At 47.1% G+C, this 13,062-nt stretch overlaps 1 protein-coding gene across 2 annotated transcripts in view; it reads left to right on the top strand.

The window, feature by feature from the left end:
- SND1 (staphylococcal nuclease and tudor domain containing 1) overlaps positions 1-13,062 on the top strand; it is a 457,598-nt gene that overhangs the window by 358,627 nt on the left and 85,909 nt on the right. The window lies entirely within an intron of this gene.

Here is a 13,062-nt window from a genome sequence, read left to right as displayed (position 1 = left end):
AGAATTAAGATTGAGAACCACGAGTTTAGGCGATTAAATTTGGATCGCCATCCCCTAAAAGATATGTTTTGTCTTTGGACTTTGTCTAACCTAAGCCTGATCTTTCTGGATACGCTTTCATGAGTAATCTGGACTCTTGGTAGGTGGGGGACAAGATGGCACAAAGATCAGATTAGACCTGTATCTGGAATCTCACTTCAGGAACGGACAACCAGACAACATTGTCTCTTCCACTGGATGGCCTCACTGTAACCACCCTGAGAGCTATTATACCTTGGAGTTTACCTGCCTCGTGACTTGCCAGCGCTGCATGTCCCATCCTATGGACTTCTCTGGCTACACCAGGGCAATGGAAGACAACTGCAGCTGCACTGTGACACATGCCACAAGAGAGCCCCAGTCCCTTAGGATGCTTAGCAGTTTACCAAGTGGTATTTGCCTAAAGCTAGGGCAGGAGGACTGAAACCTATACCACCCCCCCCCATTCCCAGGAGTGCGCATGCCCCAGCTCTGCGTGCATATGTATATGAGGCCGCTTTTGTGTCCTCAGTGTCTATTTCGACTCCCAAGCACTATTTTGCTCTGGCTGCTCAGCAAGTGGGACGAACAGCAGCTTGCTGCAGCCAACCTAAATGGAGCTCTGGAACTCAGGCTGGAAGCTTCCATGCTACATTTACATACCATATCCTTGCTTAGTACCCTGGCTGAGCACCTCTTCATTCAGGGGCAAGCTGCTAGCTCTTCTTTATTGGGGGGGGGTTGTGATTTACACCTAAGCGTTAAGCTATTAATAGTTTATGTTTTGCTAAGCCATACTAAAGCAGAGGGAAGAGCTATGGACTGCCCAGGTCACCCAGCCAGCCCAGAGGTTCATGTGGCAGCCCTCCTTCCCATTCCCCGGGACCCCTGAGGCAGCCCTTTCAGCCAGTGCCTGCCAGTGCACAGTTCACCCCCTGCACCTCTGTAGGAGGGCAGCGCATCTCTGTTTTCCTTACACAGTCAGAGTCAGCATTGATCCCACACTGTCCAGTGTTACATCCAGATTCCAAATAGGGGAGTTGCTTCCTCAGCCCAGTCCTAAGAACAAGCCTACTGTGTGGCCTCATCTGTGTTTCTTCACAGGACTCTGGACAGGAGGAGGCAGGGAATTTCTCTGACTGGCTCGCTCTCCAGAGTGCTCCCCCTACCCTCCACTGTCCCACTCTTAGACCACATTGTCATTTCCACCCAAGTGCTCAGTGCCTTGAGGGCAAGGACCAAGTCTTTCATCTCCATTGTTCCCCAGCAGCTGGCAGAGTGCCGATCACTGTCCTGGTTCTAAATAAGCAAACTAATGAATACGTGAATCACAGAAGGGCTATGGCAGGGAATGCCCCTACACTAAGGGTCGGAATCCACACACTTAAAAGTTAGTTTCTCAGTCATTTGGGATTATGAACCTAAACTGTGAGATGATATACAGCAGCAGTCCCCAACCTTTTTGGCACTAGGGCATGGTTTTGTGGAAGACAGTTTTTCCATGGATTGGTTGGGGTAGGGCATGAAACTGTTCCACCTCAGATCCTCAGGCATTAGATTCACATAAGGAGCACACAACCTAGCTCCCTCCCATGTGCAGTTCACTATATGGTTTGAGCTCCTATGAGAATCTAATGTCACTGCTGCTGATCTGACACGAGGTGGAGCTCTGGCAGTAGGGCTCCCCACCCACTGCTCTAATCCACAGGCAGGGCTCTGGATCAGGGGAGACCCCTGCTCTAGATACTCTTCCTACTTGCCTTGGCATAAAGGGTAATCTTTTTGTGTCTTGGTTTCTCCCACTTGATTTTCACAGGTCTCTGAGCAGTCTGTTCTCTCTCCTTCCTTGCCTGCGGCTCTGCAGAGAGTGAACTCCTAGGAGGGGTTCCCTTTGTTTTTCCATGGCAATCAGTCTGTTAACACCTGGCCAGTTCTTTTGGAAGTTACTCCTCCTGAATCTGAATGAAACCCCAGGAACAGTCACTCAGGTTAAGCAAAACCATGTACAACAAGTACTTCTGGAGTCAGTGGCACTACTGTCCTGTCTATCAGAAACCTGTCTGATCAGTAATTCTTGTCTCCCTTTTGAGTCTAGAGGCTCTCATCCTGAGTATACCTTTTAATCTCCTAGATGGTTTTTTTTAAAGCATTGAAGAAGTCCCGTCACCAACCCTAGAGATGGCACTGTATTTGATACACCATCTAGATTTCATCTACACTGGTATTTTTAACAGCAATAGTGCTGATAATGTGCGCCTGTCGCTGAGATGCATTGTCTCCAAGAGTCCTCACTAGGAGCTGGAGTAGCACTTGTCCTCCCTGAGCAATCTACTGCTGGCCTCCCTTTCTGGAAGGCAGGCGGGCGGGAGAGCAGAGCACCTGTGTCATCCTCCTCAGCTAGATCTGAGATGGGACTCCCATATTGCACAGTTGGTGATGCAACTTCCCACCCACCCACATGCCCGCACACAAAGCCCACTGCTGCTTCACCTTGGGCACATCTGTGGAGGGGAGATAGATATATCTGTGGATTAAGATTCAGTTTTGCTTTGGCGGGCAGCTGTGAGGGAGAACAGTCCACAGCTGTGTCTGCAGTTTGTTACCAGAGATGAAGATTTTTTTAAAAAATTTTAAAAATTCTAGCTCAAGGAATGCTTTCCTGTATCCATCCCACCAGCTCCCAAGCATCACATCCCACCCATTGGTAGCAGAAGAGCCTGCCTTAGCAGAGAGAGGCAAGGCCAGACACCAGTTGAAATCCCAGACAGCTTCCTACCCTCCCTCTATATCTTGTCAGATATTTCAAGCTTTTAAGTCCTTATTCGTGCTCTGCCTACTTGGCTGGCTGTTCTTGCACTTGAGCGGCTTGTTTGCCTGGACAGGTCCAAGCTGTCTGAGCCATCAGCAGCTGCACCTCCTCCCTCGCGCCTTCTGTCTGAGCCAACCTTGATTCACAGAAGTGCAGATGGCCCCAGCCATACCCAGCAACGTCTGCCACTCCCATCCCCTCTCCTGCCCTGCTTTCCCAAGATGAAGGGGCTGGGCCAGGCCTTGCCTGCAGGTCAACCTGGGCCTAAGATGAAGACCACTCTTCGTTCATGTTCTGGCATATTAATCAGGGTGACATGATAAAAAGAATTGATCTGAAACTCATAGGAGAACAGGGCAAGGTTTAAGTTTATATTTTGCAGAAAACACTTTCCAGCCTTCATCAGAGCTAATCAGTTTTTGCAAATGGCCTTAATACCACCCACTTTGCTCCGTAAGCATTTTTAGGAGCTGAGAGTCAAAAAAAAGCGGGTGTGAGAAATCACCTTTCTTCCTTTTCCTACCCTTACCTTATTTTAATATAGATTTTGGCAACCTTTCAAAGTGCCAGTGCTCAGTTTTTCAGTCTGGTTCAAGGTGCTTAATAGTGCCCTGTAATATACCAGTATAATCAATTAGTTTCCCTTCTCCTTGTCCCTTTCCAACAGAAATGAAAGATTGGTAACAAGTATGAGAGGGGTCATGGGTGACCTTGTTCAGGAGAGAGATATGGCTGCAGCAGCCCCAGGGCACCACTCTGCCTTTCCCCATTGCTGACTTATTGCTGAGCAGCAGAAATTTGGAGCTGCACAAGAATCAGATGTCCCACCTAGCAGGCTCTGCCAGAGCAACACATAGCCATCCACTCTGGCAGCAGACTACAGAAGGGAGAGAATCCTGGAGCAGCAGTCTACCATGCTGCCCACTTTAGATAGGGCCATGCAATGTAAATACATCATTTGTATTTACATTTGGGTCATCTGCAAACCGAAGGGATCCCAGGAGCTGTGGGAATACCATTGGTACAGCCATACCAACATTTATATTATTCACCCTCATGCCTACATTGCTATTACTGACATTATTTTAAGGCTTTTTCTCCCTTAGAGAAAGCTCTTCCAGTCCTAGGCTGCTTAAATCAGGAGGAACTTCTTTTATTTTATTTTTTAAGGAATAGGGTCTTGCTACATTGCCCAGGCTGTTCTCAAACTCTTAGACTCAAGAGTTCTTCCCTCCTCAGCCTCCCTAGTAGCTAGGACTACAGATGTGCACCACCCTGCCCAACAAACCTTTTTTTTTTTTTTAATTGAGGAACATTAGGATTAAGATATATTATGGGCTCTATACAACTTGGGGTGTTTTCTTCAGGATAAGGATATTTTAAACTAAAGAACAATAAAATACTAACTAAGAGGCCTGAAGAGGCATCAGTTTCTGTCTCTAGAATCTGCAGCCAGTCATTTGGTGAGCTCGCATGCTGGAGTGGGCATGGGGCCATGTGGGTGGCAGAAAATCAAAGGGTCTTATTCCACTGAAATGTCATGGCTACCTCAGCCTACGGCTGGTGTCTTCCCTCTTCTCTCCAATTTGATAGGGAAGAAAGATCCTTTACCAAAGGGTAGAACACTCAGGAACCTTTTTCTTTCTCTCAAGTCACATAATAGATCTCACCAAAGAAGTCAATTTCTTTTTCTTCATAACTGCCCCTACCCTCCTTATGTAGAATTATATGTCTTTATCTCTTCCTGTTACAATTGTTACTTAACCTCTTAACCACGGGAAACTTGCTTCCTTGGATCCATTATTTTCTTGTGTCTGACCAAATCTTAATGATCTGCCTGCTTTTGTTTTTGATACAGAAATACTAGTCATTTGTAAGTAATAAACTTAGGGTCAGCTATAGGTACAGTCCAGGTTCTTGAGGTATAGGTCCCAAGGACCTGAATTGACAGTATTTGTCTTAGTCTTTAAAGTGACCATCAGATTCACTGCCAGAAACTTTAGCAACAAAATGTGGCAGATAGCACCACCACCACCCCCATTATATCAGAGAACATCCCTGAAGCTGCTCAGCACAGTGTAGAGGGGACAGCAGAGCTCCAAGAGGGATGCTGCCTTCCTCATCCTGCAGTGAGGTGTGATTCAGAAGAGCACACAGCACGCTAGAGGCTTGGAGGTTAGGGTAGGGAGGTTCTTCTCCCGTTCGCATGTGGCATTACCTGCAAACCTGCCTAGTTGGGGACTTATAAACGGCTATCTTCATCCTAGTGCTCCTGGGACTGCTCAAATCAACTAGGTAGCTGCTTGGTGCAAGAATGTCCAGAACATGATGGCGCAGCATAGGTGCAACTATTAATCACCCAGGAAGATGCTTTCCTGTTGTCCCCAGTACAGGGCTACCTCTCAGGCTCCACGTGTCACATTCACTGAAGTTTTAGACATGAGAAATGGCTCTGTTCTCTCTGGGGACAAGTCAGGAAAAGATTGCCCAGCTGACTCTTCTCTGGTCCCAGTTCTGAATGGAGAGCCTGCTGTGCGGCCCTCAGCACCTGCTACTCCCCGTGCCACATTGGTCCCATCTCAGGTCGTTTCACACCACCAGAAGGAAGCCCTGTTCCCGCTCCAGCAGCAGCACCACTCAGGGGGCAAACTCTTTACCCTTGTGATATTTTGTAAACTGTAGCAGCGAGCTCTGAACTTCCAGGAGGGAAATGAAATGACCTTGGCAGGTGACAGGTTCAGGACAGCCAGCATTTGTCTTGGTTGCTGCATTCCACATGTTAAATGCTAAGCTGCTTCTGACCTTCCTTGCCTGCCTTTGTTGGTCGGGTCCTATAGCCACTGTGGCATTTGTGCAGGAAGCAGGGGAGAGGAAGCTTTGCTGCTTTACTCTGGCAACTGACAAGGGCTCTCTATCCAGCACTGGCATTGCCAGTGGGGAACTGCTGAAGTAGCACTCTAGAGAATCACCCGGGAGACCCCTCCGTCTCCTGCCAAGCTAAACAAACCCTGCCCATGTACTATTCTGAATCACACCTCACTGCAGCTTTATTCCTTCTTCCCCACTACTGCTCAGGGCACCACCTTACGGGAAAGTCCTGTGTGTCAGCAAGAGAAGCCCTTGAGGAGAAACAAACTGATGTCGGAAGGGGGAGTGCCACCCAGTCATCTTTTAAGTAGAAAGGAAAAGGTCATCTGAGCTCTGTGGGGTCCAGGTCGGATTACTGTTGACTCTGCCTTGCTGTGGCAAAAGGGCCAGCTCACTGGGTTCAACCCTTGGTATTGCCAACCCCATCCAGCTGCTGACAGCCCAGCACAAAGAAAACGCATGCTGTGTACACAGATGGGCTTGCATGTCAGCATGAGCCCATTTTTAGCCTTTGCCCAGGAAGGGCAGTTCACAACACAGTAATTTAATTAAATTTGCCTCCCTCCATGGCCCACATATTTGAAGAGGTTTGGGGGGAAATGAATCTGGCTGAGGAACATTACCCTGCCGCTCTGGCACTGCCCTAGAGCTGAGCCATAGTACCATAAAGGGTCTCACCATCCTGAATACGGCCCAGGGCATCTGTCTGCACTGCAGGCTCTGGCCGGGCTGCCTGCTGGCACATCTGGCAAGACAGCCTCTGGAAGCACTCCGTCTCTATCATAGGGAAGCCACCAGGGGCACAATAAGGGACTTCCTACCCCCTACAAAAGACCTGCTGGCAGCAACTTTAGCAGTAACTCACAGTATTAGCTTTCATCATAGTTTTCAATGTATTCAGAATGGAGAGGGTAGAATAAGAGAACCCCCTACCCTCAACTAACACAGAAGCCTCAATAACAGCTATGATCCTAACTTCATTGCTGTTAAGGCCACATCCCTGTACTTCTGTCCTGGAAATGATCAGTATTAGGGACCTGAAATTGATTCCCTTACCCTTACTTCCCATGAACTTCTTACATTTCATATCTCAAATGCTCATCAGTTTTGTCCATTATACCTGAGCTTAACCCACACTCCAAACTCCAAAGACCTGCCCCTCCCTCCCAGCCAGCCAGTGCCTCCTTGCACTGAATTCATCGACTCATCAGAAGGCCACTTCTCCTGTGGTCACCCCCCCACCCCGGCAAGAGAATCTGCCCATAATAAATAGTCCTTTCTTACTGCTAACCTGTAACCCTCTCGGTCTACCTTTTCTGTCCTAGGTCAGCTATACCAAGCCTGCTAGGGAAGAGCATTCTCTTTGGTTATCTTTCTCTCTCCCCATCAATAGCACATCCTCCTGGCTAGCTAATGTCTCTTGTGTAATGATAGCAGCACCTCTGAGGGAAAGGGAATTTCTCTGGCACAGTTCATCTCAACAGCAGCATAACACAGGCGGTTGCTTAGGAGTGGGAATCATTAGAGTCAGGCCATTATTGGAGGGGACCAGTCCTTAGGGGAGCTAGCAGAAATTACCACTCCTTAATAGATAGAAACTCATTTGCCTGAAGCCCCCGCCCCCCTCTTTATTTTCTCTGCATTCCTCACCTCCCATTGCTTCTCAGCTTTGAAGTTGAAAAGAAAGGTAACTCCACTCAATGTAAGACGGCAAATTTCTGCTAAATTAACTTGGTTAGAAGAAATCCTTGCCTGAAAGCGCTGTTCTTTTAGAATGTTTCTATTGGGACTTCATTTGAAACCATCGTGAAGGAGACAAATTCTAATTAAATGTATGTGATAAAATGATAGCCAGGGCCACTCTGTTCCCGAGAGGATTCGTTCAGATGGGAGGAAGAGGAGACAATTTCCTAGCTTCCTGGACCCCTGTTTCAGGGTAGGCCCCTGAGTCATCCTGGGCTGCCCGAGCTTTCCCTCTGAGGGTCCCCTTGCTTACACAACACTAGGGAGGTGGAGCAGGACTTTGGGCCTCTCTGCTTCTCCAAGGGTCTGCATGACCTTCAACAGATATCTGACATGATTAAGCTTTCTGCAAGCCTCCTGGCATGCAGGGATAGATGTTGTTACCTTACTATTCTGCACTCTTAGAGAGAAGGGGAAGGCCAAGGAAGCAACACATGCCCCTTTTGATTTATTAGCTGTGGGGCTGCCATCAGAACACACATGCCCTGCAACACTTGTGGTTGAAATGAAAGGAAAAGTTGCCTGATATCTCAGCTCTCCTGAGTGGGCACCGTCTGTCTCAGAGCATTAAAGACAGAGACAGTGCTGGTGGGAAAGGCCTCCCCGCCTCCCAAAAGGGAACTATAAAGGATTGCACCAAATTGCAAACTCCAGGGGGCACTAATCACTTTGCCATTTCTGTAAATGGTGCCCCCTGGAGTTGTAAGTCATGATGGCCGTGCTGGTGCTCAGCAGTTGTGCTAGGTGGAGAACCGGAGGCCACAGGTAGGGTCTCTGCATCACCAGCTATGTGACACTGGGCAAGGCTGATCTTCCTGGGGTTCATTTTCCTCATAAATAAAATATAAGGGTTCAACTAGATTTTCTGAATTAAGTTAGAAGTTCTCATTGCTGTCCCCACATCCCGGAAGTTAGAAGCCATGAGCCTGTGTTCTGTCTCAGTGTCCACTGCCATCCCAAGGTCAGCCAGCCTTGCTAACACACCCAGAATGAGAAGGTGCTCTTGGCTGACATGACACCACTAGTCAGTGGATGTGGACTTACACATGAAGTGGGAAGAAGGATTAAGGAAAGGGAAAGCCTTCAACAGGCACAATGGATGAAAGCGTGACGCAAAGAATGGGCCAATGCCATATTCTTCTTGGGTTCATCCTTCTCTGTGGCTTCAGAGCCTTTTTTCTGACGCACATGCACATAGCACCCCTAGTGCTTGCCGTCACTCCCCCTCATGAGAGAAAAAAATGAAATGCAAACATTCTTTGAAAGAGCACAGTCTTGTCCTGTCCCTCTGCATCCCTTCTCCTCATTTCTAACAGAAAAAAAATAGTCTTCCCTTTCCCTGTTCCTTCAACAGTCTCTTCCTTAGGCTATTATTTCCTCCTTCTTTTGCCACTCCATCCAGACTTCCCCCTGCCCATTCTTAAAGAGATGAATTGGAAGAATATGCTGTCGTGTCAGAAGGATGCCATTGTCAATTCACACAGGCAGACCCTAATAGGATAAAGTATTATCTGACTTCCTTTAAGTCCAGAAATTAAGTCTTCTTGCAATGGTAATATATTATAACTACTGTGGCTGGCAGGCTGCAGAAACAGGCTGCTAGTATCTGAGGCCTCAGCTCCATTTCTGGGCCTATTGTGAGGGGTGCACTCAGCATTCCTCCAAACACAGCTGCATGATCCAGGGAACTGGCACTTGGTTCCTGGCTGGAACTGCCTCTGTGGATAGCTGCCTATAACTCATTCAGTTCACCTACCATGGGAGAAGCTGTCTGAATGGTCTTAATGAACCTGGATGAGTGGGCAGGTAAAGGGAGGAGGCTAGGGCCTTGAAGACTGGGAAGAAGGAGCCCGAGGCAAGGAAACCAAACTTTGTACAAGGAACAGTTAGTGTGTGAAAGCTCTTCTCAGTCATCCTTGCTGACTCATTGAGCAGGTAGAGTGACTTAACTAGTGACTAAATCAGCACCAGCTTAGAGACACAGGGCAATGAGGGTTGAGACCTTAAAGGAACTGTAAAAGAGACTACAAATTAAGGAGTTGCTTTGGAGAGGAAATATCATGAGAAATGTTAAGAAAGAGCCATCATTCTTCAAAATGGAGGGCCTCATGCAGGATTTCCTAGGTCCTGTCATGGCAGGTGAATGTACTCAAATTGGGATTATGGGACAGGAAACCTGATAACAATAATTAACTGAAGGATTTTTTTTTTAAAATTTTTAAATTTGTTTTCTTTTTTATTCTTTTCTCCCTGTGGTATTTCAGGAATCGAAGGATATGATTTTATGAGTAGAGCTATAAGAAGGTAGGTGGGGGACAGGAGTGGTGGTTCACGCCTGTAATCCCAGCACTTTGGGAGGCTGAGGCAGGAGGATCGCCTGAGCCCAGGAGTTCAAGACCAGCCTGGCCAGCATGGTGAAACCCCCTTTCTACTAAAAATACAAAAATTAGCAAGGCGTGGTGGCAGGTGCCTGCAGTCCCAGCTACTCTGGAAGCTGAGGCAGGTGAATCACTTAAACCCAGGAAGCGGAGGCTGCAGTGAGCCGAGATTGCGCCATTGCACTCCAGCCTGGGTGACAGAATGAGACTCCGTCACAAAAAAGTACGAAAGAAACAAGTAGGTCAAGGACTGTTTCTTTGGCATCCTATAATTGATTTAAACTGTAGGAATTGCTCTAGTATTGTTCCTGAGTGAACAGAATGAATGAACCTGAAAGGCTAAGTACTACTTTGTTCCATCTAGCCCCACACCTGGCTTGAGGATAGCCTCTCATATCACTGCCTCGCTACTATCGTTTCAAAACTCTTCTTGATGGGATAAGTGAGCAAAGATCACGCCATCCTCTCAAATGCGAACTTCCTTTTACAAGACAGTTTCTCCCAGGGATATCCCCCACAGGCCCAGGCCAAATCTCTGACTCACTGCAAGGGTCCATGTGCACTGAACTCATACACATCATTATTTTTATTGCAAAACACAGTTTATGTAACACTGTCCCTCTGGAATAATACTCTTTTCGTAGACAGATATCGAGTTGCTCCCTCTCTTCTCTCCAGCACACCCCATCCCCTCCCCATGACTGAGCCTTAATAGAAATGAGGAAATGGGTTCAGAGCAGATCCCTGAGTGAGCCTGTCAGGGTCAGGATTAAATTACATCCCTGAAGGCTGGGTTGCTGCTCCAAGCAATGGACAGCCTCCAGGATAGGGAACAGGACTGTTGTGGGTAGGTGGTTTGGCCCAAGTACTGACAGCAAAGCTGGCATGTACCAGAGGATAAAACCTGTGATCATCCTAAAATCTAATTCTAGCCTCTCATTAGGAAATCAAAATGCATTCTTTCTTCGCCTCTCTTGGAAAGTTGATCTCTCTGCTTTTCTTCTCTTCTGTTCCGTGCCATGAATTTCGCACTAACAGTCCTCCCCCATCCAGGGTCCAGCCAGCCTCTTGCTTGCTAAGGCAGAGGAATCTCCCTGGCTTTCCTCCCTGACTGCATTGCAGCCCCTTAGCCCGTGTATCTGCCACAGAGCTCCATCCTTCTCTCATTTGCTCAAATTATGGTGCTTTTTGTCTGCCTTTCTTTTCTCCTAGCTCTCCAATACTGCTTGGAAGCCCCAACTGCCCTCTCGGTGTTACCTTCTTTCTCCTAGTGCCTCCCCTCTCCTCACTCAGTCCTAGTAACACTTCATGGTCGGGGAGGATTTCATCACTGACCTGAATAATAAGGCTGCGATTGCTCCATGCCAGAGAAACATGAGTAGGGGAGAAGACATTAGGAAGCTTACATTCTTGGTAAAGGACCTAGGCTTCCCAAGGTACCAGCCCTCAGCTTGTGCACCACTGTCAGCACCTTTACTTTCTTCTGGCTCACCACAAAGAAAGGTAATCTGTTCCTGGACTAAGACAGTGTGCTTTGGGCCAGCTATAGTGCTGGTGTAGGGATCAGAGTACAAGGCAAGGTCTTCCTGGGAAGGTAAGTATAACCAGGTTTTTCACAGTGATTGGGGTTATAGATACTATTGTCTCTGACTTCTAGATAGTCACCCTTCCTCTGGATTAGCATAATAGGCTTGCCTCTCTTTGGACAAATACAATGTTCAAGAATAAGGGTGGTGTTGGGGGCTTCTCTGTTGATCTGTATGTTGGTGTGTATTGTCAAATAACTGTTATCTAGCATTTGCTAATATGGTGTGGAGCACTAAATGTGACATCTATATCACACATACATATATAATTATATATATGTAGAATTTCAATTCTCACAATCTCTGAAGTAGTGAGGTAGATAGATAGTAATATTGTCTCTCTTTTTTAGATGAAGAAACTGAGTCTTTTCCCAAAGTCACACAGCTAGTAAGTGATGGAACTAGGATTCAACACAGGAAGACTGACTATTATAGAGTCTGTGCTCGCAAGCACTATGCTATATTGCTTTGTGTATGTGTGTGTGGATATATGTTTCACTGATCTAGTTCCTGAAGCCCTTATCCTTACTCCAAGAAGTAATCTACTTCATTTTAATTTAAAGCAAAGATGAAAACATTAACCTGCTGTCCAACCTATTCTTCCCCCTGCATGGGAGAGGGGTGCTTCCTGAAAGGATGGAGACCAAGGGAGTTGCTTTGAGCCAAAAGCTGCCTTGCAGTTTAGCTGAGGCAGGATTTGGAAATGGCATGAACAGTGCCTGCATTAGCCGATGGCATGGAGTGCTGAGTGCCAGCAGAGGAGATAAAATCAGACATATGTTTGGATATAAATGTTCCTCTCTCTTTTTTCTAATTTTAAGCCCCTGCTGCTTTGTTGCAGTGAAATGATGGAGCCTTAATTATAGGCCTTGGCCCCCTGAGGTAGAAGCCTGGGGTGAGTAAGGCCCACTTAGCCCTCTCCCAGTCTCTACCCATTACCACTGAAGGAAGCCAGAGACCATGGACTCTGACCCTCTTTCCAGACAACAATAGGAATTGTCTTGCAGGGACACTCTTCTGGTTGTTTCCACCTAGCACCCAGCAAGTTTCTGGCCTCAATACATGTTAAATAGCCATGGTAAAGCTAATATCTGTAGGCCTTCGAAGCTAGCCTACCTACCTTTACCGCCATTGATAATAGGATACAGCTGAAGGGTGTTAAAAAGCCCTGGAACACATTATCGAAGTAGCAGCTACAGCATGGTACTTAAAGAGCTAGAGCTGGGGTAGATATAGTGGAGCCGAGGAATGAAAGAGCCTCCCAGTATTTTCAGTGTTGAGCCAGATAAGCAAAAACCACTCCATTATGGGGAACCTCTGTGGTCCGATAGGTGTTTTAAGACCTCCTCTACACTGCAGAGCTTCCAAGCCCAAGGCTGGCAGGAGGCCAAGCCACCCTTTCTCACTGTAAAACACCAAGTCTTATCTGCTTCACTCCTTCCCCTTTAGCTGTCACCCTCTGTAGGATCCTGCAGTTTCTGTCTGCCATTGGGCCTAAGAATCAGGAAACTGTTACGTACAGTATGTACTGAGAATCTAACCCCATAGCACATGTGGAGCCCCTGTAGTCAGGCCTTAGAGGGAAGTAGAGCCAGTTCTAAAGAGATTGAACAGTTCTAAAAGGAATGAGAGAACATAGAAGTATCTTAGGAAGGTCCCA

Source organism: Sapajus apella, unplaced genomic scaffold, assembly GCF_009761245.1.
Source record: "Sapajus apella isolate SASKATOON/1434 unplaced genomic scaffold, GSC_monkey_1.0 scaffold7, whole genome shotgun sequence".
NCBI lineage: Eukaryota > Metazoa > Chordata > Mammalia > Primates > Cebidae > Sapajus > Sapajus apella.
This window is presented reverse-complemented; position numbering and strand designations above follow the sequence as displayed.